The sequence below is a fragment of the Alligator mississippiensis genome, chromosome 6 (assembly GCF_030867095.1).
Source record: "Alligator mississippiensis isolate rAllMis1 chromosome 6, rAllMis1, whole genome shotgun sequence".
NCBI lineage: Eukaryota > Metazoa > Chordata > Crocodylia > Alligatoridae > Alligator > Alligator mississippiensis.
Genome location: NC_081829.1, coordinates 82,348,664 through 82,376,101, shown reverse-complemented (window position 1 = coordinate 82,376,101; position 27,438 = coordinate 82,348,664). Strand labels below are relative to the sequence as shown.

The 27,438-nt window shown below is 40.1% G+C and overlaps 1 protein-coding gene across 6 annotated transcripts in view; it reads right to left on the bottom strand.

The window, feature by feature from the left end:
* The window catches only part of CTBP2 (C-terminal binding protein 2), a 263,869-nt gene that overhangs the window by 57,820 nt on the left and 178,611 nt on the right, over positions 1–27,438 (bottom strand). Inside the window, exon 1 of one of the 6 annotated variants that reach the window (XM_059730046.1) lies at positions 14,286–14,303. The exons of the other annotated variants lie outside the window; for them this stretch is intronic. The gene's annotated coding sequence lies outside the window, so the exon portion shown is untranslated. Of the gene's footprint in view, positions 1–14,285; positions 14,304–27,438 lie in introns of those variants that run through there. 6 annotated transcript variants of the gene reach the window in all.

Below are 27,438 nucleotides of genomic sequence, written 5' to 3'. Positions count from 1 at the left end.
CCTACCAGTGCCTCAATCACTACAGTAAAATACATTTTAAATACCTATACATTTTGGCATTTATTTGGGGTTTTTATCATGGAAAATCAGAGCTCCCCCTGCCCCCTTCACTCACCAGGATGTGGGTCCAGCTGCAGTTGTCCCCTACCACTACTTTAATGGCACTGAGCAGCCCTGATATGCCAGTGCCCTGCTCCTGGCATTGCCTCTCACTCCCAAGACACAGCCCCCAGCCCTGCAGGTGCCCCTCAATTCCCACCCACAGCCCCCCGCATTCCCAGCCCTACTGAAGGGGGCCCCCAGCTTAGTGGCTTACAGGGCCAGGAACCCAGGTCTGCAGTCCTCTATCCCCTGCAGCAGTGCCTGAACCCCAGCTGCTACCTGCAGGAGGTGGTGGTTGCTGTGGCCCCAGCAGGGAGTGGAGAGCAGGGTGGGGGCGGGCTGCCTGCTGTGGGCTGGGGTTCCTGACCTACTGCCTTCTCCCTAGGGCCTCCATGGCCCAGCAGGCAGGATCTGGCATGGCAGGGCAGTAGTGCTGCTGCTGTAAGTCCCACACTGCCATAGCAAGGAGACCTCTGCTTGTCCAGCAGCAAGGTGGGGGGTGGCACTGTGGAATTGGGATTGCCCAGGAGGGCAGGGGGCATCTTGCCATGGCAGCGTGGTGCTTGTGGCAGTGGCACCGAGCTTTCCCATCCTGCTCTGCTATGCTGGGTCCCACTCACTGGATTGCAGAGGCCCTGGGTGGAAGGCAGCAGGGCAAGGAGCCCAAGCTCACAGTGGGCAACCTGCACCCACCTCCACACACAAATCTGTGGGGCACGTTCCCATCTCCCCAGGAGTGCGTGCAGCTGCAGGGATCTAGCCCCTCCCACCCCCAGATGAGCTGCCCGTGGCCCCGTTTTGCTCCCCACCTGGACTGCACTATGAGGGCCTCAATTCCTTCCCCCCGCCCCAGACTTACCTGTGGGGGGTTCTCTCTAGGTTGTCTGGCAGCCATGTGCATGTGTATGTGCACACATGCACATGATGCCCCCTGCTTGACTGCCCTCCTCCCATTATCCAGCCCTTTGCAGACTGAAACTCTGTCAGCCTACAAGGGGAAACCTGCTCCTTTAAAGAAGAAAATCTGGGTTTTACCACGTTTTTCTGTCATGACTGGAAAATCCAGATCTTTGGTCAGAACTCAGGGACAATGCTTAGCCTGTGCTTGAGAGCTAGCCTGAACATGAATGGATTTAAGTGCGTACTAAGTGCTTTCTTGGTAAAAGCAGTTTGCAGAAGGACTTTTTCTTTTGGTCTGGCATAAAATAGGTGGATATCTAACTTGGTTTTCTCCTCTGGGAATTAGTTTACGCAGCAAAACTATTTACCTTTATTTTTTTCCTAGCAGAGGTGGTGAATCTGAACAGTTCTGTGAACACCTAGCTCAAATGGGAGGTAACAACCTCCTGTGGCGCATACACATGTACTAACTTTTTGATAGTTAAGCCAACTTTTTTAAGTTGACTTAACTGTCAGAATGTACACACATGTGGAGCAGAGTTGGCGTAAATGTGGTGCAAGATAATAAGGTCTATTATCTTGAGTTGCATTAGTTAAGTTGACTTAGCTCAAGATGGCTGCTACAATGTTAAGGAGCTGTATGTGTGTACGCTCTGACGTGACTTAGCTTAAGTTGACTTAATATGTGTGTACCACCTCTGGGTTCCAAAAGTAGCAGCACTATTTGTGTCTGGATTTTAACTTGTTCTCAAAGACACGCTCAGAGATGAGGGAAAGAATATTTAATGCTACCACTGTTTCTCTTCTTGAAATTGTATTTCTGGAATCTTACGAGAACCCGAAGTATTCTCCTTTTTCTTTCCTCTTTGTCAGCAATGATTTCTTTCCTCTACTCAGGCAAGATTTTTGTGATCTTTCCTATGCATATAATCTAAGGTTTCCAGCATCCTTAAGTTCTGGAATGCCACATGAAGATTCGTGTCTATTTCATGCCATGCTCCTTTATTACTATTTCTAAAATTAATTTTAAAGAGATCTCCCAAGTCACGTTGAAAGAATAAACAGAGAACAGGTGCTTTGGGGAAACATGATGTCTCCCTGAAGGTGCTTCAAGCTATATTCCTAAAAAGGTACGTTTCACCTGTGATTCCAAAGGAAATGGCATTATGAGACACCCATTTGTCCACCATGACCCAAAACCTCATTTCCATTAATTACAGTAGATTATAATGCTCCTCACCACTTGATTTCTTTATCCAACTCCTCTGACAGCTTTCAGATTGTTCAACACAGCTCTTTTTAGCTGTTTGTGACCTTTAGTCATGCTTTAATTTATCTAAATCCAACTTGGATTGAGTGAATCCTAAAATTAGTGTATTGAATGGTGTAGAAACTCTTTCCAAAAAACAAAGAAACCAAAACCAAACAAAAAAACCCTGGATGCTAAAACCAATGTTTCATATGGTCAGGTTGAAAGTACGAAATCTTATTGCAGCCTTTATTAAAATACTTCCTAGCTCACTGTAACATAGAAAATACACTTAATAATACCATCCTGAAATTTTGGAATAATAGGATTCTGAATCTTTTAATACATTTTTTTGGTCTAAGGAAAAAAACCCAAACCCTCTCGGGGGGGAAGTGGGGGCTAATGCTTTCTTTCCACATTCTAAAATACTTGGGGATTCCTCTATGAATTTTCTGATTCTGCAAGTATGCAGAACCTTTATCATTTCCTGATTGACAATGGTAAGGTAATTAGAGTATGTTGGAGTTGCAAAAAACATCTTAAGTACTGCAATTTTTTTAAGAAAGCATATTTTTGTTCTTACAATATCTACCCTTCTCATGCACAAAAGAACACTTGATTTTGCAAGCAGAATCTTTGTTTTTTGGTATAAGGATGTCATTTCTTTTTCTGGCTAAACTTTTATGTGACTGCAGACCAAAAAAAGTGTACCTTTTGTAAATTCAAAGATGCTAAATCTTCTTTAACTACCTAATTTGGAAAAATGAATGTAGGTAATTTAGACATTTCTTGTGACTTGTTTCCAAATTCTATTCTTCCTGAATTTCATTAAGCTTTTTGGATATTAACTGGCTTTTCGTGCTTATTGAAATGTGCAACTCATGTTTTTTAGACTGAATGAAGATAATATAAATGCTTTTCATGATTAACGTTCAAATTTTTCTGCCATGCTCATCAACCTTTTTTGGCTTTCTAGCTATATTATTCCCCACACAATTGCTGCAAGTCTCAAGATAGCATTTAACATTTTTCACATTATATGCCAAAATTCAATCCTTCATTCCCTGCTTTAGGTGATCGGTGGAATTATTAAGCAGGTATATCTATGTGTAAAATTGCTGTATGTTTTATTTGTATAAAATACATTGAAACTGTAAAAGAAAGGAAAAATGTTTGGCTTAAATCCGTATTATCCTTCCTCTGGAAAACTTCCTGGAAAACTTGTAAAAAACTTTTATTCAGAGAGCTATTTTTCTGCTGTACCATTTCCCATGGTAAAAAAGATTTCATATGTTAAAGAAGCCAAGAATACGAGAAATAAAGAAAGAGTAGTTTAATTTTTGAGGATGAGATAGGTTACAAAAAGATAAACTTTGTACTAATAAACAGTAAGTTCAAGAAATTAGATGGCCTTAATTTAATTAGCGTACTCAACCCCCCCCCAATTAATATTTTAATTCAAAAGAAAATTAGGGAACTATTAGTTGACCTTATTTTAAATATATTAATATTCACTTTTGAAGTTTGTGAGAATGCATGTGTATGTGTTGCAGGGGTGTAGGTTGTAGCCGTGTTGGTCTAAGGACATAGGCAGACAAGGTTCTTTGGGTGAATTTGATATCTTTTATTAGACCAACCCAAATAGTTGGAGAACAATTATTAAGCAAGCTTTCGAGTTCAAAAACCCTTCGTCAGGCTAAGGAAGTTTCAGCAGTTGGTGTGTGCTCTTCCTGGATGGAATGAAAATGTGTTGCGCGCACACACATTTTTACATGATTTTCTTCATATACAAGATTAAACCAGTTGGTGGATTTACTCCCAAATTACACTGGTGTAAATCAGATGAAAATCAGGCCCATTACTTTTTCTCTTGAACGATGTAGAATACTCTTTCCAAAAAACAAAGAAACCAAAACCAAACAAAAAAAACCCTGGATGCTAAAACCAATGTTTCGTATGGTCAGGTTGAAAGTACGAAAAAGCAAAAGCACTTACTTCAAAGCAAAAAAGCAGCCATTTTTCAGGTCTAATACCTTGCATATGTTTGTCTGCAGAACCCCAAAACTTCCCCAAACGATCTCCTTTGGAACAAGTCTAACTAAGCACAATTTGAGAGAGTAATAATCTCTCTTACAAAAATATGAAGTGGCTCAAAGTAATGCCTAGGCAGAAACCTTGTTTTAAAATCTTAACCCTGGCATTGCTATCAAGGCTCCATAGTATCCTTTGGTTGCTCTCAAAGACCTTCAAGTAATACCGTACATTCAATGCAACACACATGTAAGTCTTCAGGTCTCCTGCATGAGTGTTTTAAAATCTTAACAATGACATTGCTACCAAGCCTCCAAAGTATCTCTAGGTATTTCTCAAAGACCTTTAAGTAGACATTCAGTACAACACATATATAGGAATTCAGGTTCCTGAAACTTATGTGGCCCCTAGCCCAGGTTGTTGGGGGAGCTTTCAAAGCTTCAGGGCAATCTAACTGCTGTCCTCCCTTGCCATTGGGATGCAGGAGACACGAGAAGACTTTCTGGAAACATGGGACTCACTGGGCGTATTTACAAGTGACACTATAGTGCTATAGCCATGTGCTACGCCGATGTAGTGTCACCAGAGAAAACCCATGATGCTGCAGCCATGCTGCTGTAGCGATGTGCTCCCTCGGTATAGTGCAGTGCTGTGGCAACATAGTGGCTAAAAATTACTGCGCCACATGGATGGCGCAGTATGGGCTGTTACTGAACCATCATTTAGTACTTCCTTTTGGACAGAGCAGTAACCACAGTACCATCGAGGCATGTGTAGACATGTCCACACAGTCTGGTGTATTAGTGCTGTTCCATGAAAAATAATTCAGTGTTGTCAAGTCAGATACTTGGAAACTTCAAACCGGGCTCTGGCAGGATCTTTCATGCAGGGTAAACAGGAAAACAATCCTGGAGCCTTTAAACGAAGCTATTTTGGAATTACAAGGGGGCAAAGTGTATTGGGAGCAACTGTCAAAGATGTAGGTCACTATTTTTCCCCTCATCTGTAAAAATGGCATGTGTGATGAACCACAAATTCTCCTGCAATCTAAGATTAAGTATTTAAATTTTCAGGGACAGTACAAGCAGATGACAAGCAAGTGAATAATTTGCAGATAATGCTTCATGCAAAGCATCTTTTAAAATGGAGACCTATTAAATTCATGACAATATGTAAAAGGTTCCCATAATTTTACTATACCTCTGAGCTAAGAAAATATGTATTTCATTGCTTAAAAAGGAAGGACATTAGTCCAGGAAACACAACCATCTACCATATGCTAGCAACTTCTTCCTCATCAAAGGCCAGAGTTCCCCCAGGGATAATAACTGTGTTCATGCTGATGATGAGTTTATATAGTGCTTTTCATCTTCATTAATCCATACAATACCCCAGAAGATCTTTATTCCTCAATAACATCAACCATTAATTATTTACATGCTATCAGTTTAATACGTGGTTCTTCTGATGGTCACAGAGGGCCCAACTGTTATATCTGACCACTGGTCAAAGCAGAAGGGGGTGCAAATCTGGAGTGCTCCATCAGGGAAGGCATAATCCTTCTCCAGGCCATGCATCTAACATCCCTCGTCTTATCTGCTCTCCCTTGTATGGTCGGCTTGTTCCACTGTCCTGTCTAGGGAGAGGGTTTAGACACAGTACCCTCCACCTCCTCTTCCCACTCCTGCAGACTTATTCAAGAAGGAATTCCTAGGCTCTGCCTGTGCAAACGGGCTGCAACTGTAACAGACTTCAGTGAAGTCTGCACTTTGATGTATCTGGCCCTCTCTCATCGTTTAAAAATAGCCCTGAAAATGTTATCTTAATGTGTCATCTCACAAGGAAATTAGGTTTGGGTTTTAAATAGAACTGTACTGCCACACTGCAGAGGAATAGCAAAATGAAGGGTAGAGGGAATACTGATGCAGACACAGATAACAAAATCTGTAATAAAGTGACATCGCCCAGGTAAGGAATTTAATGTTTGTGAACCATGGATTTTTTTTTTTAAACCAGACATGGAGAAACTCACTTTGTCGAGTACTTGGTCCCAATCCTACAATCAGATTTGTATGGGCAGATTCTCACATCTGCATGAAGCCCTGCTGACTTCAGTTGGGTTCGGACAGATACGTGAGTTTACCCGCAGAGATGTCACTGCAAGCATCAAGGCCGTACGTTGTAAGCAGAATAAAACCATTTTTTCACTATGAATAGCAACAGTAACTTCATGCAAGAGGTAATGATTTCTGTGGGTGATAAGTTGATAACTTTTATAGGACCAACTGCAGGGTTGGGATAGACTTACACAAGCTTGTCTAAGTGTATCCCATCCACGCAGTTAGTACAATAAAAGATGTCAACCATGAAAATCATTGCTTCTCACATATTTTCTGGACCATCACAGTTAAAGCATCACTTGAACACTCACTTTAATATTCTAAGGGGATCAGTCTGTTTATACTGTACGTAAGTCTTCCTACCCAGGAGGGCAAGATTTAGTTTTGCCACCAGTCTAAAAGATATCAACGACAACTTGATATTAACAGATCTATCCTGTGTTCTGCTAATTTAAACTGCAGGACGTTTTAAATTGGAATCAAGACATTCCCAAATATGCATCCTGTGCCTCAATATCACAACACAGTAATAATGTACAAACCCCAAATTCAGTGTGGCATTTTACTAATGCAAGATGATGGGGTGCCATGCAGTAATGATTCAAAAACAGAGAGTCATAGAGTCACAGGAAAGCAGGGCTGGAAGGGATCTCAGGAGGTGATCTAGTCCAACCCTTTGCCTAAACCATCTCAAACAAAAATTTATCTTATTTGAATTTTAAACTCCAATGACAGAGAGACTACACAACCTCTCTAGGTAATGTGTTCGAGTACTTAATCAACCTCATAGTTAGGAATTTCTGAACTAAATCTCTCTTGTTGCAATTTAAGTCTATTTCTTCTTGTCCTGTCTCTTGTGGAAACAGAAAACAACTGTTCACCATCTTCTTTGTAACAACACTAATTGTATTTGAAGACTCTCATTAAATCTCTGCTCAGTCTCGTTTTCTCTAGTCTCAATAGTCCCAGTTTTTTTTTTTTGTTCTCTGGACTCCTTTCAATATGTCTCCAGCTTTTCTGAAGTGTAGCACCCAGAACTGGACACATCACTCTGGATGACGCCTCAATGGTACAAAGCAGAAGTGGGAGAAACAACGTTCCTGCTTTCTCCTTTTTAAGACAGACTCTGCTCAACTTCCCACCTGGCAGCTCTTGACACCCATGTCCTGCTTTCCCTACAAGCAGGAAACTAATGCATAAGTGTAAGTGGCAGTTATGTAGGAGACTGCAACATACTGGGCCTAACACCAATATGTGGTCATTTATTGTCCATATATGCCGCACTGTATACTTCATATTTAAGGGGTCTTATTCTCTCATGAATGCAGGGAACACTTACCCCTGTAATCCCCATGACTGCTAATAAGTATTACCTGTGTAAGGCTCCTCTGCATTAAGTAAAGAATAAAACCTCAAAAGTCACACAAGAACCAACTGCACATTAAAAGAAATTAAAATATTATGAGCAGAAAATGTCTTCATTTTTACGTCCCTCCTGTATTTCACTATTACAGAAAAGAAAGTCAATTCTGCTGTAGGTAAGCGTAGACTATAGATTTATCTAATAATGTATACTGAAGCTGGTAAAAATATTTCAAATCTGCCTAAGGTTATAAAACTATAAATCATATTGAACTATACCGCTGTAGTAAGCCATTTTCCCCTTAATGGTTTTCTATATTTTATTGCTTCAATAAAATCCATCACCTATCAACCCAAGAACTCTAGTCACATACCCTAAGGTTATTCTCAATTAACACACAAAAAACTAGGTTTCAGTAATTTTAAGGTTATGACACAAACCCACCAGAGGTACAAGATACAGGAATAACAAGACTATCCAGTCTTACTTTTGAAAAGAAAAAAACATATTCTTCAGAGAAGTTTATGAAAGTTGACATGAAGCGTAATTTCTCTAGAGGCTTATGCTAACAGATGACAAAAATGGACTGTGATGAACGGCACTGTATCCATTTCCATTTATTTATGTATCTGCCTACAGCATGCAGATTATTAATTATAGATGTGGGGGTGGTCAAACAAACTTAGAGAGAAAGGTTAATATGCAAGAAGGGCTGTCTATATAATAACCACTAACATTTATGTACTGTTTTTTGTTCTAAAGGATCCCAAAGTGCTTTGTAAACTGACTCTGTCATTGAAATGACACCACCAGAGGTGGAGGCACGTAATCAAGAGGTGCGTATCACATTTCACAGAAGAAAAATGTTTGACCAAGGAATTCAAAGTAAACTCCTTTTTTCAGACAGCTGCCCAGGGACCTGTCACTTCTGCACACAGTACCTCTAGTTCTCTATGCCTCATCCAAAAGGCACTTCCCCAGTAAACTGCAAGGAACTCTAATAATCTGTCCAAACTTGCTTTCCATGACTGTTCATTTAAGTTAATGTAGAGTTGGAGTACTGTTTTAGCCACACTGGAAGTGTCTGAGTCAAGGATTTTCTGTTATCTTTTATTAGAGCAACTACATAGTTGGGAGAAGTGCTGGTTCAGACCTGAAGAAGGGTACTTCATGTCTGAAAGCTTGTCCAACAGCTCTCCCAGCTACACAGTTGGGCCAAGAAAAGATATCACAATATATCCTTGCTTATCAGACATTTTGTTAGTATCTTTCAGAACACGAAGAAAAGCTTTATATACTGCATTTATGCCAATCCAAAATGAGGTGTCGTCCCCCCCTGATTCAACATGGGAAAAATGCCTCATCTTGGATTCAAGTACCAGCCTGGAGAAGGAGGCTGCTGCGGCCCTGGCTCTAGCCTCAACCCCAACCTGGCCCAGGTCACAGGGCAGGGAGCAAAGCTGAAGCCACCATCTGCCCCAAGCTAGGTTTGGGGCTGGAAACATTGCTGCTTCTGCTGCCTGGCCAGAGTGGCTCAAGGTGGCACGTGGAGCAGGGGAGGGGATGCATGGGGGGTGCAGGAGAGACTGTTCAGTGCAGGGTGGGAGTACAGGGGAGGCTGCGTAGTGTGCAGCTCTGGGGAAACCACACAGCAGCAGGAGAGCTCCTATTGCTTTGGCTCTGGTTCCAGTTGCAGCCCAGAGCCAGAGCTGCTGCCTCCCCTGGGCTGGGGTCAGGGCTGGAGCTGGACCTACTGCAGTTGTCTGGCCACGGTTGGAGCCACTAGGTGCTCCGTGCCTTGGGCTAGAGCCAGAGCTTCCACATAGGATAAGGCTAATGGTGGGGGTGGAGTGGGGTTCAGACAAGCACAAAGAGGACAAGTGGCAGGAGGTACTGGCACGGGGAGGGGCAGAAAGTGGGGGGGTGGGGGAAAGAATTAGTAGGTGGTAGGGACGGGGTGAGTGGATGGGAAGCTGTGGGGATCAGTCTGCTTCCCCCCACCCATTCGCCCTCTGCTGCTGTTTTCCCCACTGCAATGGTGTTGGGGGTGGGGGGATGAATTTAAGACACCCCTCCAATAATATTAGATTCTGTACATGGCAAATTACAACAAGTTTTTAAGTTTCCACATATAGTCTAACTATTGGGAGGTTGTCTTAAATTTGAAGTTATTTTGGACTTGTGTCAATACAGTCATTAAAAATTTTAAATACACACACCCACAGCATTTTTTTAAGGGTTTGACAAGAGCACATAAAGCACCTTCCTGTAAAGTATCCTGGTTGCTACCAACGCTATTATCTCTTTTAGGGATGTCGCTTTTAGCAAGTGTTTTCCTAAACCTCTCTCTGGTGATAATCCCAAATAGGTCATTGTTATCAACGTGAATTTCTCTCTCTGCAAGTGGCATAGCTGCATCAATTTTGACAAGTTCTGTCATTGTTTGCTTCACTGACATCCCACTCTTCTTTTAGAAGAAAAAGGTGCGGATCATCCTTTGTAGAAACCTGTTAGAGGCTGTAAACAATGGAATGACTGCTTGAAGAAACCAATAGATGAATCTCACTTGCAGGGTTTTGGAATTGTTTCAGATGCCTCAGGAAATCATCTGTTTTGTCATCACTTGAAAGAAATAAATCATGAGAAGGGTGTACTGAAGAAAAGCACTCTCAATAGCTTGTTCAGGACTTAACCAGCTGACAGTGAGGCATTTCAAGATTTTTTTTTGCATTTATATATCACAGATGTCACAACTCTTAAAGAATTCCTTTCCTTGAAAGCTCTTGTTGAATGAGTAGTACAGGTCTATAACAATCTTTTATATCAAATGCAGTCCTGCTGCTGTATTTTTGCAACAACTGTAGTGGAGTACATTACATGGACATCCAATCCAGAAACATGTTTTATTCTCCTCCAGTATTCTGCTGTTGATTGAACTAGTGACCTGTGCTTGATGCAAGCATTAGACATTGAACACACAATGCACAACAGTATTCTTCCTTGGTATATACCTAGACTTAACTATTTTGCCAACTTGAGACTGTTTTAGTATTTCTGCCCCTTGCCAGCCACATTAACAATAATTTGGTTGCAACTTTCTCATGATTCACATTGAAAATGTTTGCAGGCAATGTGTTCAGTGTGGGAATCATTTAAACCATCTGTGGCTAGCAAAAAGAATCTATTCTTCGTTCTTGAGATCTGGCTTTCTAGAAAGCAGCAAGCTAATGTTCCACCCAAAATAGTTTTGGTCTGAGTGCAAGCGTAGTCATTGGCAACAACAATGTTGTAAAAAGAATTTCTTAGCACTGGACTCAGATGCTCAACAAATGCATTTTGTATCATGCATTTCAAGATCCACTTTCCTTTACAGATCTAATGGGCTAGGTTCTCTCATCTACTGTGACAGACTATTCAGTTGGTGCACAGTGACTGTATTTTGCCCAGGACAGAACTCCTTTTCAAGGAGAAGTCTATCAGGGGCATGCCGTGACAGCAAAAAGGTGTACTAGGGCAGTGGAGCCAGCCTTTTTGCTGGGGGTGGCACAAATTAACCAACACCCAACTGGCTGCTTTGCTTTTTGCTCCCTGCCTGATCTACTGTTCTTTCTTCCTTGTGTTCCCTGCCCTATTTGCTGCTTTGCTTTCTGCTTCCTGCCCTATCTGCCATTGTGCTGCTTATCCTTTCCTTGTCTAATGCATGCCACACACACAGGCTGCCTGTGCCACTGGTGGGACTTGTGTACTAGAGCAAGTAATGATCACGACTGAGTAGAGCACCCCCAATGGCACATAGCAATCAGAAGTGGTGTAAGAAGTATAAAAGTTAGAGCAGCTCCTTACCTGCTCTAATTTACTGAAAAGCCAAAGAGCAAAGAGCCCAACAGCTGCAACAATGCTCAGCTGCTGGAAAACATCTCTCCCTGTGTACAAACAGTACACAAAGTATGTTTCCTATCTGATGATTGGCTTTATGTACACCTGCTGTTTTGCACAGTTATGCTAGAAATCTGTGCCAAACCTTTCATTGTACCAGCTGTTTGAATCTTCTTGTGTATCTGATATGAAGCATATGACCATGGTCCATATGCAAAACTGCTTGCTTGACTGACTCATCTGAATGTATTGCCAGGCTCAGCAACACTGTACACACATTTCCTCAGACCTCCAGTTTTACAGAAAGGATCCTATACTAATATACTAGTGATATGGACAGGTCACCAGTCAGATGTAAGCTGCTGAAATCAGTTTTTAAGGGCTGTATTCTGGCAATACAAATATAAAGTTTTGTAACCTAAACTTAGTTTAACAGCACAAAATTTATGATGCTGACAAAAACAGAAGTGTGAATTTAAGTTATCACACGGTAAGCAAAAAGTCTTGTTTGGAAAATTTCCCCTATATTGATGGGCAAGAGCAATACTCTCTGACAAAAGTTTGTATGTTCTGCATTTTGCATATTTAAGGATTAAAACAAGAGTTTGTGCACTTTTTTGTGGAGCATGAAACAGCATGGAACCACGATGGCTTAGCTATACACAAGTCTCCAGGATTTTGTTATACCAAAGTCATGAGAAGATTTGGGAAACACATACTATGAATTGTGTGGACTCCATTCCTGCAAATCCAGACACTTGCACATTGCTCCTTAAATACATGTGCACATACCCAGTAGATTTATGTACTAAAGAAAACAGACTAAAATGAAAACAATGCCCTATCACAATAATAAAAGAGCATAACAACCACTTGATTCAAGTTTTCCATTCATTAAGGTTGCAATATAAGGGAATTTATTTAACCCCCAAAACTGAGCTTTTCATTTTGTCCCAGTTTTGTTGGGGATAGCTAGTTCAGTCTTGACTGCCTCTCTGTCTCAACCTCTTTTAGATTGGTCAAGAAAAGTCTTTTTTTTTCCCCAAATCAGAACAGCTGGCTAGAGAAGTCCTCCACCTCCTCCTTTTCTCTACAACTTTCCCTTAAAGCATAATGACTTTTAAATCCTTCTAGGCTCAAAGCCCAGTAAGCAGTAAAGCAGTAGAGCCCAGCACAAAGTGATATTTATTTTTCTTTGCTATTATTTTTTCATATAAAAATCCAATGGAAAAATAACCCCAATAACATTTGTTATAGTGAGAAGTGGATTTGAAGCACTTATGAAGGGTGAACAGTGTTCCCATACTCTGTAACTGGTGTGGTGGTATGCCTGTCACAAAAGCAGAAAGCCTTGCGTAGGCACATACTGATACTTTTGTACTGATGCCTTTTCTTCAAATCTTGTAGGGAGCTATTTAGATTAAATCTTTTAGAGAACTGGTCAAGCCACATCCTCAATGAGGAATGGATAAAAAGGAGCAGTCTCAATAGTCATTTTCTTAATGCTGAACTTGGCAGCATTTGCCAGAAAGGAAAGACAATCTTACAGGTAGGGCAAATAACAAGTAAAAAACTATGCCATAGAGAAAGGCACAGGGCATTAACAGCCTGCTCCAAAAAGATCATTGTCCAAAAATACCAGAATACTGCCACTGTCCATATTACTAGTCTAACAGATCCTTAGAAACTACTTCAACAATAAATATTTAGGTTTGAAATCCTGTGTTGTCCAGTAACTGGTGCAGGAGATTGTAAAATGGTATATTTGGCTTTGCTATTGTGTGACCTACTACACAGCTGTGGTGCTAAGCTTCCTCAGTCAACTTTGGCAAGGTGCTCAAAGACCCTTGGATAGAAAAAATATAATTTTATGACCTCATTTCAAAAAATTAAAAACAGCTACTGAGCAAGCAATTAAGGGCAAAGTTGGTTATTTAAGGAAGATGAAACTAAAAGTCTAAAGACCTAATTCATCAAAGTATTTAAGGAGGTGGTAAACTTTAGGTACATAAGCTGTCCTTCTGAAATCAACGGTGCTACTCAAGCCTAAATTTAGGCACATGCTTACACGAGGCTTACTCAGAGGCAGATCCAGGGGAGGTGCAGTGGTGCACCTGCACCCCCTTTTGATTCATGTTCCAGTCAAACTTTAAAATCAACTGCTGGGAGAGCCACTGGCACTTCTATTCAGGCACTGCTAGGAGAGTCAAATGACTTCATGACTCATTATCATCTCCCTGATTCCTGCTAAAGTCTCTCCCCTCCACAGGTTTTAACAAACCTCCATCCTTTTAAATGGTCTTGATGTTCCACTATATAAACTAGCCTTTCTTCTGCAATTTAGCTACCTGTTAGCCATTCCTCATCATTTGTCTTTATTTTACAGATCTGCAGACTGTTTTTAGCTCTAGCTGAAAACCTTAACCCAAGTGTTGGATTATTAACTCAGATGGTGAAATGACCAGCACTGAAGTACTAGAGGCACGCTCAAGATGCTTAAAAAGATTAGATTTTGTTTTACAAATCTGAATAAGAGAGGTACGTTTAGCTACAATGACTACTAGGCTACAGACCCCACGTTGGAGACTCCCCCTACCCAGGCTTCAACCCTCCCCCCCCCCCCCCCCCCCGCAGCCTCTCATACCTTCACAAATTCACTCCACACACGCCACCCCCCCAACCATACAAAGTACTTGCATAATTTTGCATAATTTAGAGTTTTTCTGCACCTTATTTTGAGTTTTTAGCTGTGCGATTATAATCATGATTAATTGTGATGAATTTTTTTAATTGCGCAACTAATCGCGATTAAATTTTTAAATCTTTGACAGCCCTACTTTATATATAATCTAGCCAATCAGGGCATATTCCAATAAAGTTACCTTTGTTTTTGCTCTTATTTTAAGCTAAATAATACAGTGTTAGTCCCCTAGCATATTAGTAAAGCTTCTAGTTTCTCTTTAACTGGAGAAAAATGTGTTGTGCTATATGTGATGATGTGCCACACCATCTGCACTCCCCTTTTCAAATCCTAGATCTGCTTGTGGGCTTACTTTTGTATTTGAAGCCCCATCAGTACACTGTAACCTTACATATTGTAAGCTACCCAGTATTAGTCATGTTGGCTAGGGACAGAAATTACACTTAAACTGGTATAAGTGATCAGAAACTGGTTTAAATCTGTAACACAACAGAAATTCAGTGCACATAAACTGCTTTCAAAATGGCTGAAAGTGGTTTAAGATAAACCTGGGTGAATGTATTATCAGATTTAACTGACTTAAGTTAAACCAGTTTATTAAACTTCTGTCTCAGATCCCCTCCAGATTCAAGTTAACCCACAGACCTGCAGCATCCCAGCATACTCTGCACCTCCCCCTGCAACTGCCCTTGTAGGATGGGGCAGACTAGCTTTGACCTAAGATGTATACTCCAGCAAAGCAGGGAGGCATGCTGTACCTTCCCCACTCCAGCCCTGGCTTCTGGCCTTTGCTACTGCAGGCATATGGCTGCATTTCTGGAATCAAAAGTGAATGTCTGTTCACTTGCTTATTGGTGCAATCTGCACAGCTTAGACTAATCTGCAAACATTGAATCAATTCGGCCTTGGACTTTTTGACTGCATATACTTTGCCATTAAGAGCCCTGAAAGACATGTGCTGATGGCTGCTGGCACAATTTTCAGAACTCTACTTACTTATCTGGCTCTAAACAAGAAAAAAAATGACACAATGTTGGAAACCGCGCTAGCAAACAAAGGTCTGTCTATGCTAAGGGTTCCAGGGTTGCTAACCCAAGTGAAGCTGAACCAGTACTAACAAAACTAAGAAACATTTCCAAAATGACCAACTTAAAAGTCAAATTAGCTGCTGAGAAAACAGAGGTTGCAGTTTCAGTTTTTGATAATCATTCTTAAATAGTGCAGAGAGGGACTGGCCTTTTGCTGCCTTCAGAGCATGCATATTGTACGCTCTATTTGTTTAGGTCAGCTTCTAGGGGACAATTCTGGTCCTCTGCCTCACTTTCTTGTTACCTTTCTTTTCCCTCATTTTTACTACCCAAAGGGAAGTCAGTGTCTTTGACAGCAAGTGGCAGACACTGAGCTCATTCTTGTCCAGATGTGCTTGTTGCCTAGTTGTGTATGTGGGGCTTTTCTTCCAAACTTTTAACATTTGGTCATGTGCTCTTCTTTGTTTTGTGCTTAGGTACTTTGTCTTAAAACCCAACTTAATAAATATATAAATATATTGAAGGCATATCAGGTTTTCTAACTTGCCAGATTAGAATAAAATGAAATTTGAAGTCTCATGGAAACAGTCACCATAAGGAAGAATGCCAAGAGTCTTCCCTGTGATACGAGACAACTCAAAGAGGAATTCTCAGCATCTGGTACAGGTCGGCTGAATCAGCACCATCACACTACTCAACATAAAAGCAGTTTCCTTACAAATTGCTTCTCCCTTCTGTAGTGGGAATGTAAGGACAGAGTCACAGAAGAGGTTAAATCAGCATCCTTCCCCTACTAGGATCTGTGCGTCTTTTCTTTCCAGGAGCAAGGGAAATTTGTTTGTTCCCTGGCAGAACAGTAAAATACCTCCTCTGGTATTTTCTTCAATGCACAGTAGTCTCATAGTGTAAGCTGAGGTGAGCCACATGAGTCTGTGCTCTGGGACAACCTCTCCAGCACAGAGGTCTGTACAAGCTAATTTTACTTCTCCTAGTGTTCAGTGAGCTCTATTTTCTGAATGTCTATATACTGGTTTACTTTAATTCTTCTTGCATGTATAAACCTGGCCTCCCGCCCTCCTGATCTCATTTCTCTTCACAGGCGTGGTTCAGCTAATCATGTACAAAGATGAAGGATAGCACCACTTCAGAGCCTCTTCAGTTCCTTGCCAAGTGGCAAGGTGGTGTGATTTGTTTAATTTTCTTCTCTCTTTTGGGGACATAGCAGCTCTTCTAGAATGGTACTACTCTGACCGGTAAACAAATGACCTGATGGCTCTTCCTTTTCCATCTTCTGCTTGAGCTATTTCAGTTGTCTATTTTAATGAATACTTAAATAGATGACCGTCATCATGAGATGGTGCTTCCTTTCTGCATCTCCCAGGAGAAAACATTTGAACTAAACACAATATACTAAAAGGAAACATCAGAGATCCAAAACACCAGTTTCAGAATCAAGCGAGACAACAGTGATAATGAATTCCTTATGTATTACTAGCAACACAGCCTCAGACCACCTTAAGTGCTCTGTACAGACTCATAGTACAAGCATGTACTCATGTCTACTTTGTTTATAATGCATGCTGCTTTTATACTATAAAACCTTTACAAGGTGTATTTTAACTGTGTACATGCTTATAAGCATTACCCTTAATCTCGCAAATAGCTTTGTTTAGAAGTTGGGAGTTGACACTATTGAGCCATGTAACAAACCCACATCCCCTCCCTCTGCAGTTCTTACCGCTGGTACAATATTGCAGGGGTGTTAAAATATTCCCTTGTCAGCCATTCAAAAACTTTCACTCAGGCTTTCTTTGGGCTAGTATCGTCCTTACCCAGTATGGAGTCAGCAGTCCTTGAACAGTCCTTCCTGGTTCCTGACCCCTGATCTTCAGCTCAAGAACATCAATTGGCAAGACTTTGTGCTGGTCTCAAGCCCTCTCCCAGGACCTTACGCTAGCTCCTAGATAGCAGTTGTTGTGCCGTCTTCTGATTACTTCTCCCTCTTAATTTACCTTAATTGCCCTACTCTCCTCATTAGATCTGATTTGGAAGCATCAATCTTCTTATAGGGGAGTTAAGACCCACTTTAAAGAAGTTAACAAACCATTTTTAGATCATTATTCTCCATAGACATATGTACATTATATCCATACTGTATTTACTTGCATTGATTTTAAAATCAGTTTCTATTTTTCATACAACTCTGGATCAACTGCAAATGAGAAGAGCATATACAATTTGATAATCTATAATAATTAAAAAGATGCAATAGTTTATCAGAATGATTTTTCACACATACAGTCCACAAGTGAGCTGCAAAAAGTGTCTTCGTATTGATAAATCACATCTGTTTTCCTAAGAGGTAAGTGTTTTTCAGAACACTACAAGGACATGGTGAAGTTTTACAGGTTCTAATAAAGACCTTGACCAAAACTGAAGCAATCTCTTTAAGGCTGAATGAAACATACCAATAAAGGTTAGGTAGATGAAACAAAAGGAACAGAATACACTTACTGACATACTCTGAACAGTGCCATGGTGTTTTGGGTGTCCAGCATGATGTGAGGGCAAGACAAACAGCCACTAATACAAACACCAATATCAATCTGACAAGTCTGATTTCAATCTCAAACTTTAACTGAAAAATAAATCAGCATAACGTTGGAAAAGTATATTCAATTTTTAAAAGTATTTAGGTATATAAACATTCAACTGAATAGTAGGAACAAGAGTAAGACTTTCTTTCAAAAAGGAAGCGAAGAATTCAGTGTGACAAAGATTTCAGGACATGTAATTTTATTCAGGGGAGTAGGTTCACAGTCAATAGGCTTACTCAAGCTAATAAAACTATTTATGAAGAAAGTCTGAAGATCCGGAGCCCTCACTTGTTAATAACAGATGAAGTCTGCCTTTGACTTGCTTCTAAAACAAGCATTTTGATTTATTTACTAAATTGGTCTGACTCACTACTAATTCAAGTTACTAGCCTCATGGGACTTCTATACACATACAGGGAGCCTGCTCCAATGCACTGTAATTCCAGCGTGTTGGAGCAGACTTGATTAATCGAGTCTGCTGGGGCATGGAAATGAATGTGCTCCAGTAGCCTCCAGCGTCACGTGTATCAGTGTCCCCACAATAAAAAATGGCAGTGGGACGCTTTAAACTAAAGCCCATTCAAGAAGCTTTAAATTAAAGTGTCCCCATTTTTCAGCACGGGGATGCTGATACACATGACGCTCCAGGCACTTTTAATTAGCATGGCTCTAATTAAACTATGATAATTAAAGTGCCCTCCCATGTTTCCAGAGCACATGTATAAATACTGTAGAAGAACATAGACTGAGACACCTCCACAAAACAAGGGTGAGGTTCTGTGAAGCCTACAGGGATCTTTCGAGCAATTTTGACCTTGTCTGGATCAGGCCCATATGGAAGATAAAGAGTTTGTGAATAAGCTTCTCTTTAACTGAGCTAATAAGCAATACTTAAATGTGAGTATCATTCCTGTTGTTTATTTTACATGTAAGCTCTCTGTTCATTAGGTTTTTCTTTCAGAAATTCCAAATTGCACAACTTCCAATTAGTAAGCAACATTCCTTTTTATGTGTCTGCTTTAGAAATGTTAATAAATAGGTCTAGTGATAATAGCCTAATTCCTAAAGGTACAGGACAAAAAAACATCCAGCACTTCATGAAATATTGAAATACACTTAGAAATTTGACAATTATCTCCAGAGATGTTTGGTAAAATTTGAAAGCAAATAAATACCAAGCATTTCCTGTACTCATTAAAAAGCTGAGAAACAGAGAACAAAATCCTACTTGTTATATCCATTTGACAAATATAACCTATTATTTTTAATAATGCACAAGCATTTAATGCATAGAATTTACAGCTTCTTTTGCATAAAGGAACCATTGGTTTGTAGATCTAATTTTTTTTAATGCAGTAGAAACAAGTTGGACCTGATTATTTTTGCAGGAGTTCGAGGTAAAAACTTGGCTTCAAAGTCAATGGCAAAACTCCTATTTATTTCAATGGAAGCAAAGTTCACCTGACTGCGAAGTGTTTGCCAAGGGTACAAAACAGTGTCTCTAAAAAACAGAGATACATTTTTGCCCATCTTTGCAGGAGTGTTTGAAACAGCAGTGTGATGGATAGAACAGCTGATGCTTGTCAGAATAGCTGACAATAACCCATGTTTGTTCTGCCATTAACTATTTGTCTTGTCAATCAAATGGCAGTGTGATGCATACACATATGGCTGTCCTCTAACTGATATGAATCATGAAAAAATGTCACAGCACTTCTCAGTGAGGTCTACTTTTGGGAAGAACAGTAAGGGAGAGAGAATAAGCACTATTGAAATGTAGCATTAACAATACAAACATGCACTGACACTGCTAATAATTCTGGGTTCAGTCCTTTTGTTGATGCTGTGGAGACAGTGGGATCAAGCTCACTAGCAGCAAAAATAAAGTCCAAGAGCTTAAAATCAAAGATTTCAACATGTAGATAAAGATCTGCCCTCCTTATTCCAACAGTAGTAAGATATTGCGACTGATTTTAGTGAACACACATGCCAGTAAGTCGAAGCAATAAACACTGGCACATATTGCATCAGAGTTTATTGCTCCTGGGCACCGCATTTACACGTGTGCTCAGGACCACAGCATGTTGAACCAGGTTGAAGCAGCCCCTGCAGGCAGGGTCCAGGGGGGTCAACCTAGGCTGCTCCAACCTAGCTCACTGTGCTGCAGAGGGGCTGGCTGGGGTATGAGGGTGCTCCAGCGTGGGGCTAGCTGGCATGCAGCCCCTGCACTGAAGCACCTTCTTGCCTCAGCCAGCCCTGTCAGCATCTACACATGCGCTGCTGCACACTAATAAACTCTGCAGCAGGATAGTACTTGTAAATACAAGTACTAACTTGCTGTGGAGTCTATTAGTTTCCCGTGGCCTAATACATGGCTGCATGTGTAGATGCAGAGATATTTACTGCGGAGCTAATTAGGCAATCTGCAGTAAACATCTTGTATAGAGGCTCCCAGTGAGGGGGGAAAGATGATCGTTAATACAAAGGGCTGTTGTTGACCAGATGGAATAATTAAACTATGCCTAATCTTCCTAGTTATCCCGGGGACTCCATAGGGTGTTTAGTTGTAAAGCTGGCTGCTATCCACACCAAATACATCCTTTTATGCTATACTCTAACACATATTAATCAAGATTCCCTTTCCACAAAAAAAAAGTGCACCTGCATGAAAGAATATATATTTTTTCCCAATGTTACAATACAATACAGTACAATCATCCAAGTATTCTAGTACAGAAGGACAGCATTATGAATAATTATGGTAACATTACTAGTCCTTATTTTCTTTGAGGAAGCAACCCCACTGGTAAAAACAGACAGGGATTCCAATAAGATACTGGTCCATTAAAAGAAAGGGCTGACAAATCTATACATCAGTAAATTAGTGTGTGGGCAGCTGCCTGAAGCTGATCAGGGAATTGTAATGTTAGAATAAGAGAAATGAGTTAAAGGGAAGAGGCCAGTGGGGAAGTCAAGGTGCATGATACATTTTATCACATGATTCCACAGAGTATCATAAGACTCTGCACTTTGCAGTTCTGTCATAGGTAATATCTTTACAGTGAGAACAACCTCCCAAAATTTTCACAAGTTAGTAGGGGGGTTCAATTCTGAGACACTGTCTTCTCAACCTTCAGCCAACCTCCTGTTGGGATTTCTTTTTAATGAAAGTTTATCACTCAGTTGGTGCTCATAATAGTGTTTGCTGTCTGCAGCCTCCACCTTCAGATTTTTTACCTGCAAAATCAGTCTGAGTTGTGCATCACCCACATGGTAGTTCATTTACCAAATGATTTGCTATCTTCCTACTGACAAACAATAGAGAGTTTCCAGAAACTGAAGCAAATTTTGAGCTCATCCCCTGCCTTTCTCCTGCATGATGGAGCAGGCGGCTCAGCACCACCTCAACCCTGAGAAGGACCTCCAGCTGCAGGCTGGGGAGAACAGGATGGCCATACCACAGAATGTCTCTCTATTCATGTTTGTATTCACTTCACATGACTAAACGGATAAAAATATATTTTGGAGAATATTTTTTCATGTCTTCCAATTTATTTATATATCTAACAGTCAGATTATGTAACATGCTGTCCTGATCACTGTATTTACATTAGAGTTTACCAATGTCCATCCTCTATAGCTGCCAAGTTAAACTCTACAGATCTCACTCCTACAAATGTTAGCTTGCTAACCTCCTTATTAGCCAACCTAATCAATATTGCCGCAAAGAACTATCATGCATTTGGGAGCCATTCTAAGAATTTGTGAACATTGGGCACCCCTACACATTCATTAATGCACAGTAGTTACTGAGCATTTAGTTTAGTACAGGCGACCCTTGCATTCATGGGGGATACATTTTCGTATCCCCTGCAAGTGGTGAAATCTGCAAATAAGGCACAACGTTCATGAACGCCATGCCCCCGGCGGCTGGGGGTGGGAGCCATGGCTCCGGCGGTGGGAACCCGGTGGCAGCAGCAGGAGCCCAGTGGCAGCAAGCATGGTGCTCCCGAGGAGCTCCTGTAAGTGTATAAAATGTATTTAAAATGTGGGTTCTGCGTTCGTGAATATTTGAAACCGCGAATGCCAAACTTGCGAATAGCGAGGGTTTCCTGTACTTGCTTAATGAAGTATTAACTAAATGTGCAGTAACTACAGTTACTGAGCATTAGCACCAGCACATGGTTTTTTTGTGACTCTTACTGTAGTAGCTTAATAACATTGCATAGTAGCGTATTAGCAGGGTTTTTGACCAGCATGGTACTGCGCAGTGTTATTAGGCTATTGTGCAGTAAGTGCCCACTGTACTGTATTTTCATTTTCTTCCATTTCCCCTCCCTCCACCCCAAATTAGTTATAGTCTGGATTTGGGTGATATTGCAGAAACATGCAAAGGACAGGAGGGCATTTTCTTTCTTCCTTCCTTTATCTTACGTTCTATGGTTGAGATCCAAGTACTGAACTTCATGCAGCTGAAGTACATTAATAATAGAAAATGCAGCAATACAGAGGGGTTAGTGAGCATCTGCCCTCCTTGTCCCATGCACCAGCTTATTTGCCACTTATTTGCTTAATCAGGAGTCACATGGAGAACCATATTTGCTCCCTTGCGTATGGCCACAGAAACTAGCCAGATTTCCAGTCCTTGCATTCAGAGGATGAAATTTACCCCTTGGAGGCCTGCATGGATGACTGGGTAATCAGAATGCTACAGGAATGCCCATGTGACACAAAGGGCGTTATGATGACCCCATATAATCTAGGGTGCGATGTTATGTTATGCCATGGGATTCACTTTTTAGCAGATCACTGGCCTCAACAACCGATGCAATGGAGGGGGAGGGGCTTGCTAGCCCTTCTGTATTGTTGCAAACCTTAGCGCTAATCTACTCAGTCTGTTCAGAGCCAATTGGATTTAAACCACAGAATGTAAGTCCCAAAAGGGTGCAGTGCTAGTAACCAGACTGGACTCCCCAAAACAGCCAAGGAAAGGTAAGTAAGCCTGAGGCCATGGTTTCTTAGATGCCAGGGAGAAAGCAAAACTGAACCAGCACAATGGGGAGTGCGTTTCTCTTCCTTCCCTGTTGGAATTCCAGCGATATCAGTCTTTAAGGAATCTTGCTATACAGATGCAAACTGTATTCATCAATGAAGGATTCAATTTAACAGGAGTAACATTGTCGTTACTTTCTCAAAGCGTTAAAACAAGCATTTCTTGGGGAAGATAACACATGCAATAAAAACAGAGAAAATAACATTTCTTCCTAACAAACACTTGTACACAACAGATAAGATTATAAATTAGCTTCTTGACAGAAAGGCAGCAGACTGTTGTTAATGTCAGGTGTTATTTAGGTGCCAAAAGACAAAAGCTATTCTGCCAACTGCTCTATATAACCTTAATAATATATGTTGTATGACTGCAACATTTATTTTAAATTAACCACTTAGTGATTTTAGTCTTCTAGGTTTTTAGTGATCCAACTCAGCACGTACTTCAACTCTCTTTAAAAATAACATACAATTCAGTAGTATAGCATTTTTATTGAGCTGATCTACAGTTTAACACTACACGAAGAGAAGAAGAAACATTTTAGAAATGCTTAATTCAATAATGATCAGAAACCTTTAAACTGTATGTATAAGGGAATGAATTTGTTTAGTTTGTAGCTATGGAAACTACTTATAAGAGAGTCTTAAAAATCGGTTAATATACTTGGAAAACCTACAGGATATGAAAGTCCTAACAATGACATAAAACCACATACAAGGAGTAAAAAGGAGGTGTAAATTGAGGCTGACAACACTTATGTATCTGACAACACATTCTTTTTCAAACAGGATCAAATTCACCTTTATTGCAACTGTGCTAACGTCACTGTGTTTGCAGCAGCAATGAATTTGGCACTTTCTATTCCTTTTGATAAAGCCATTATAGAAGTGCATTCTAGTCTTTTAAAATACTTTAAAAGCATCTTCCATGTAATCAGTGAAGGGAACTTTCCACAACATATGTTCAAGGCCAGTATTTCATTCCTTGCACAACCAAACCTAATACACCTGCCCCCATTCTGCAACCACTTACCCAGTGCATAACCCTAATTACGGGAACGGTTCCACTGACTCCGATCATATAACTCATGCAAGTAAAGTTATGCATCTGGACACGTATTTGCAAGACTGGGGCTAATGAGAGCATGGGCTCTGTAACTAATGTTAGACAAGGCCATAGGTTAGACTTAAAATCATTTCCAAATTCACTGTATAAACTATCACTTCAGCCTCACATCCATGTTATGTTTTAAATTAATGTCTTACAAATGACACCATGTCTACCAGAGGAAAGCAGACACCATTGATAAACATGACTACTTACTATTCCCCGTGCCCTCCTAAGGATTACTTGGGCACCATCATTTTTTTTTAATTGCTTGGTCAGTATAAAGTTCTAAGTTTAAATGAATAATATGATGCAGTAGCTTCAGATCATTTTTGTGCACCTAAAATTGCAAGCAAGTTGTTTGTTTACAAGGTGGGTTTCATTTGGATATGCCAATATGGGGAAATATTTTGAATTAGATTCTGTTTAGAAATTCTGACCCCATTTGGTCAGTAAAATCTTGACTCCTACTTTTTCTGCATTTGAGTTTACTCCGAACATACCTTACCTAAATGAACATGATGGCATGTAATGGCTGCAAAAGAACTGTGATCGTCTGTCAGGTCAATGTGTAAATGAAATAAGATTTATTCAGTACTTCCTTTGCAGTCATTAGATTCTTTATAGTTAAACCAAGTGCCCTGCGTATACACCTGGTGATTACATGTCTAATGTTTGTACAGAAATTTGACTGAATAAACCTGGAGCTTATTTCTAAACTTGCTACTTACAGGATTGAAAAGCAAATCCACATTAAACATTTTACAATATGAAGTATATATGAAATCACACCTATACCTTATTGCTACTAATGAAGGTCTATGCCATTTTCAAAGTAGCAATATTTAAAAAAGGGTCTGGCAACTCCCTTAACCTTCTCTGACCAAATACCAAGGTCCATTACTTTGTCTCTACCACCTGCAAGGTCAAACATCTATTTCCCTCTCCTTGGGATCCCCCAACTTAATAGCCTTAACTTGAAATCCACATGATTGTTAGGAAAAGCAGCTTATTTGTCATTGGCTAGAAAATGAAAAGAAAATCACAAATAAGTGCTAAGAAGAATAAAAGCCAAGCTTGGCTAATAACTGTGAAAAAGCCTATCTAGCTGGGCTGTAATCTAATAAAAAGAATATTGGTTAACTGAGATGACCCTGTCCCTATAGAGAGAATTGCCTGTCTAGGGCAGCTGCTGTCAGCTTAGGTGATGCTCAGCATACCAGAAAGGTCAGCATTTTAAAATGTAAATATTCTGTGCCCAAAATGACTCATGCCTTTCTGGAAACCTAGATTTTTCTTTCTTTATCTAAAATCTTAGGCTCTTTGATAGCCAAATCCTAGTATTCATTGGGACATCTTCCCAAGCTATGATGGAGCAACCTTACCATCATTCCAACCCCCAAGCAAGTATGGAAAATAAAAGACACCTTCTTAAATTCCTCTTTTCCAATCCTCTACACATAACCAACTATGTCTGACATAAGCCCTTGTTTCTCATTTTTGCTACCAATCCCTATCATAGGGCACATTAGTTACAGGCATGTTAGCCCGACTCATCTTCTGTGAGCTCTTCATCCCAAGTATAAAAGAACAAGGTATTCATAACCCAATTACATGCAGGCTCAGAAATTTAATAAAAACATAAGTGGGTGTCTTGGCTCTTCCTCAACCAGGAACACAGTGGAAAAGATACTAAAAGGAACATTTTAGAAGTGCACCTTTAAATGTGATGTTATGGTTCTCACCTACCAATTACCACAAACTACCATGGTCTATGGTATTTAATTCCTCCCAGATTATTTATTCCAGCTGTGATTTGAGACATGATATTCAACTGGTGGTATAACAACTTCTGTGGCTTTGCAACTCTTAAGCTTCTGGGCTATTTTCTCTGCCTGACATTGACATGCCTCTGTTATTCATTGGTTCTGTCCTCATGGGCCACCAAGGCTAGTAAAACATACAGATTTTAAAATAATTCTGGTGTCAGGGTAATTATCCATCTATTCATTTGGAACTGAAAGCTCCAAAAATGTAGTTTTCAATTGCTTTGCAATACTTACAGCTGAGGATGACATGTGGTTAGATGAGCTTACCCACTTGTAAGTCCACTTGTTTGGTACTCATGACAACAAAATAGAGTGCTCCTATATCCTTCACTCTGAAAATAATGCAAGAAGGAAAAAATCTTTCTTCTTTAAGGGTTTGGAGGAAAATATACTTAAGTTTTTCTGCTTTGTCTTAACATTCTTCCTGTCTAAACCAAATCTTAGCAACAAAGAATATCTTCTCATTCAGGCACATAAGCATTGTGAAGGAGTCTCGAGGATCCTCCATAAGCATTCACAGTGGACCTGTTTACCCCCCATCATGACTTGTAATCTCTATCATTAGAAACAGAAGACTTGACTGTTGGGACTTATTTGCTCAAACTCAAGCAGAAACAATAGTCATGAAGAATCTGCACAGAGCGTCAGAAGTTCGACACAAAATTAGAAATCAAACATCTAGGACATGTTCTCTCCAAAATGCACCCTGTATACATGTCCTACAAACAGCTGAATCTGAACGATCTATTTTAAAACTCTACTTTTAAAAAAATGCAAACAATCACTAGATTATAATACACGTTATAACCTTCTATTGATTGAAGGAAAAACAGACCTACAATTAAAAAAAAGAACCAAAACAACTCCCCCAGCAAACAAAAAAGAACCCCACAGACATTTAGAGACTAAAGTTCATATTTAAATAGCATCCAGCTTGCTACTCAAGTACCCACATTCAAAGTTACGACAAGGATCTAGCATTCTGCTCCAAGAAGTTCTTTTATCTTTCAAATGACACAAAATACTTGATGTAAATAATAAATGTCCTAGATTTGGTCAGGTTTGTGCTATATATTTGATGCTTTAGAACACGTAGTGTATTTGTATTTTTCTTCTATCTACTTTTTTCTTCTATCCACTTTATTTTTAGCATGAACACCAAATGCTTCTTAGGAATCACGTTTCTCAAAGACTAATTCCTCAACACAGCTAGAGACATCTAGAAACTGTCAAACCTTGAATTCATATTCTTTCATTCACATCTTACCTTGACTTCTAGTTTAAAAATACATTTTACAGGGGGAGGAGGGGGCAGAGAAAAACCCTCTCATGCAATATGGAAAAAAATGCAAAATAAATAAAAACAAAGACAATTTTACAGGTCTTACTTCAGCTAAACCTTTCAGCGACTTCAATGAGAAGATAATCTTTCAGTGATTATGACCAAACCCTCTCGTTGCTTAGCAACACATAATTAAGGAA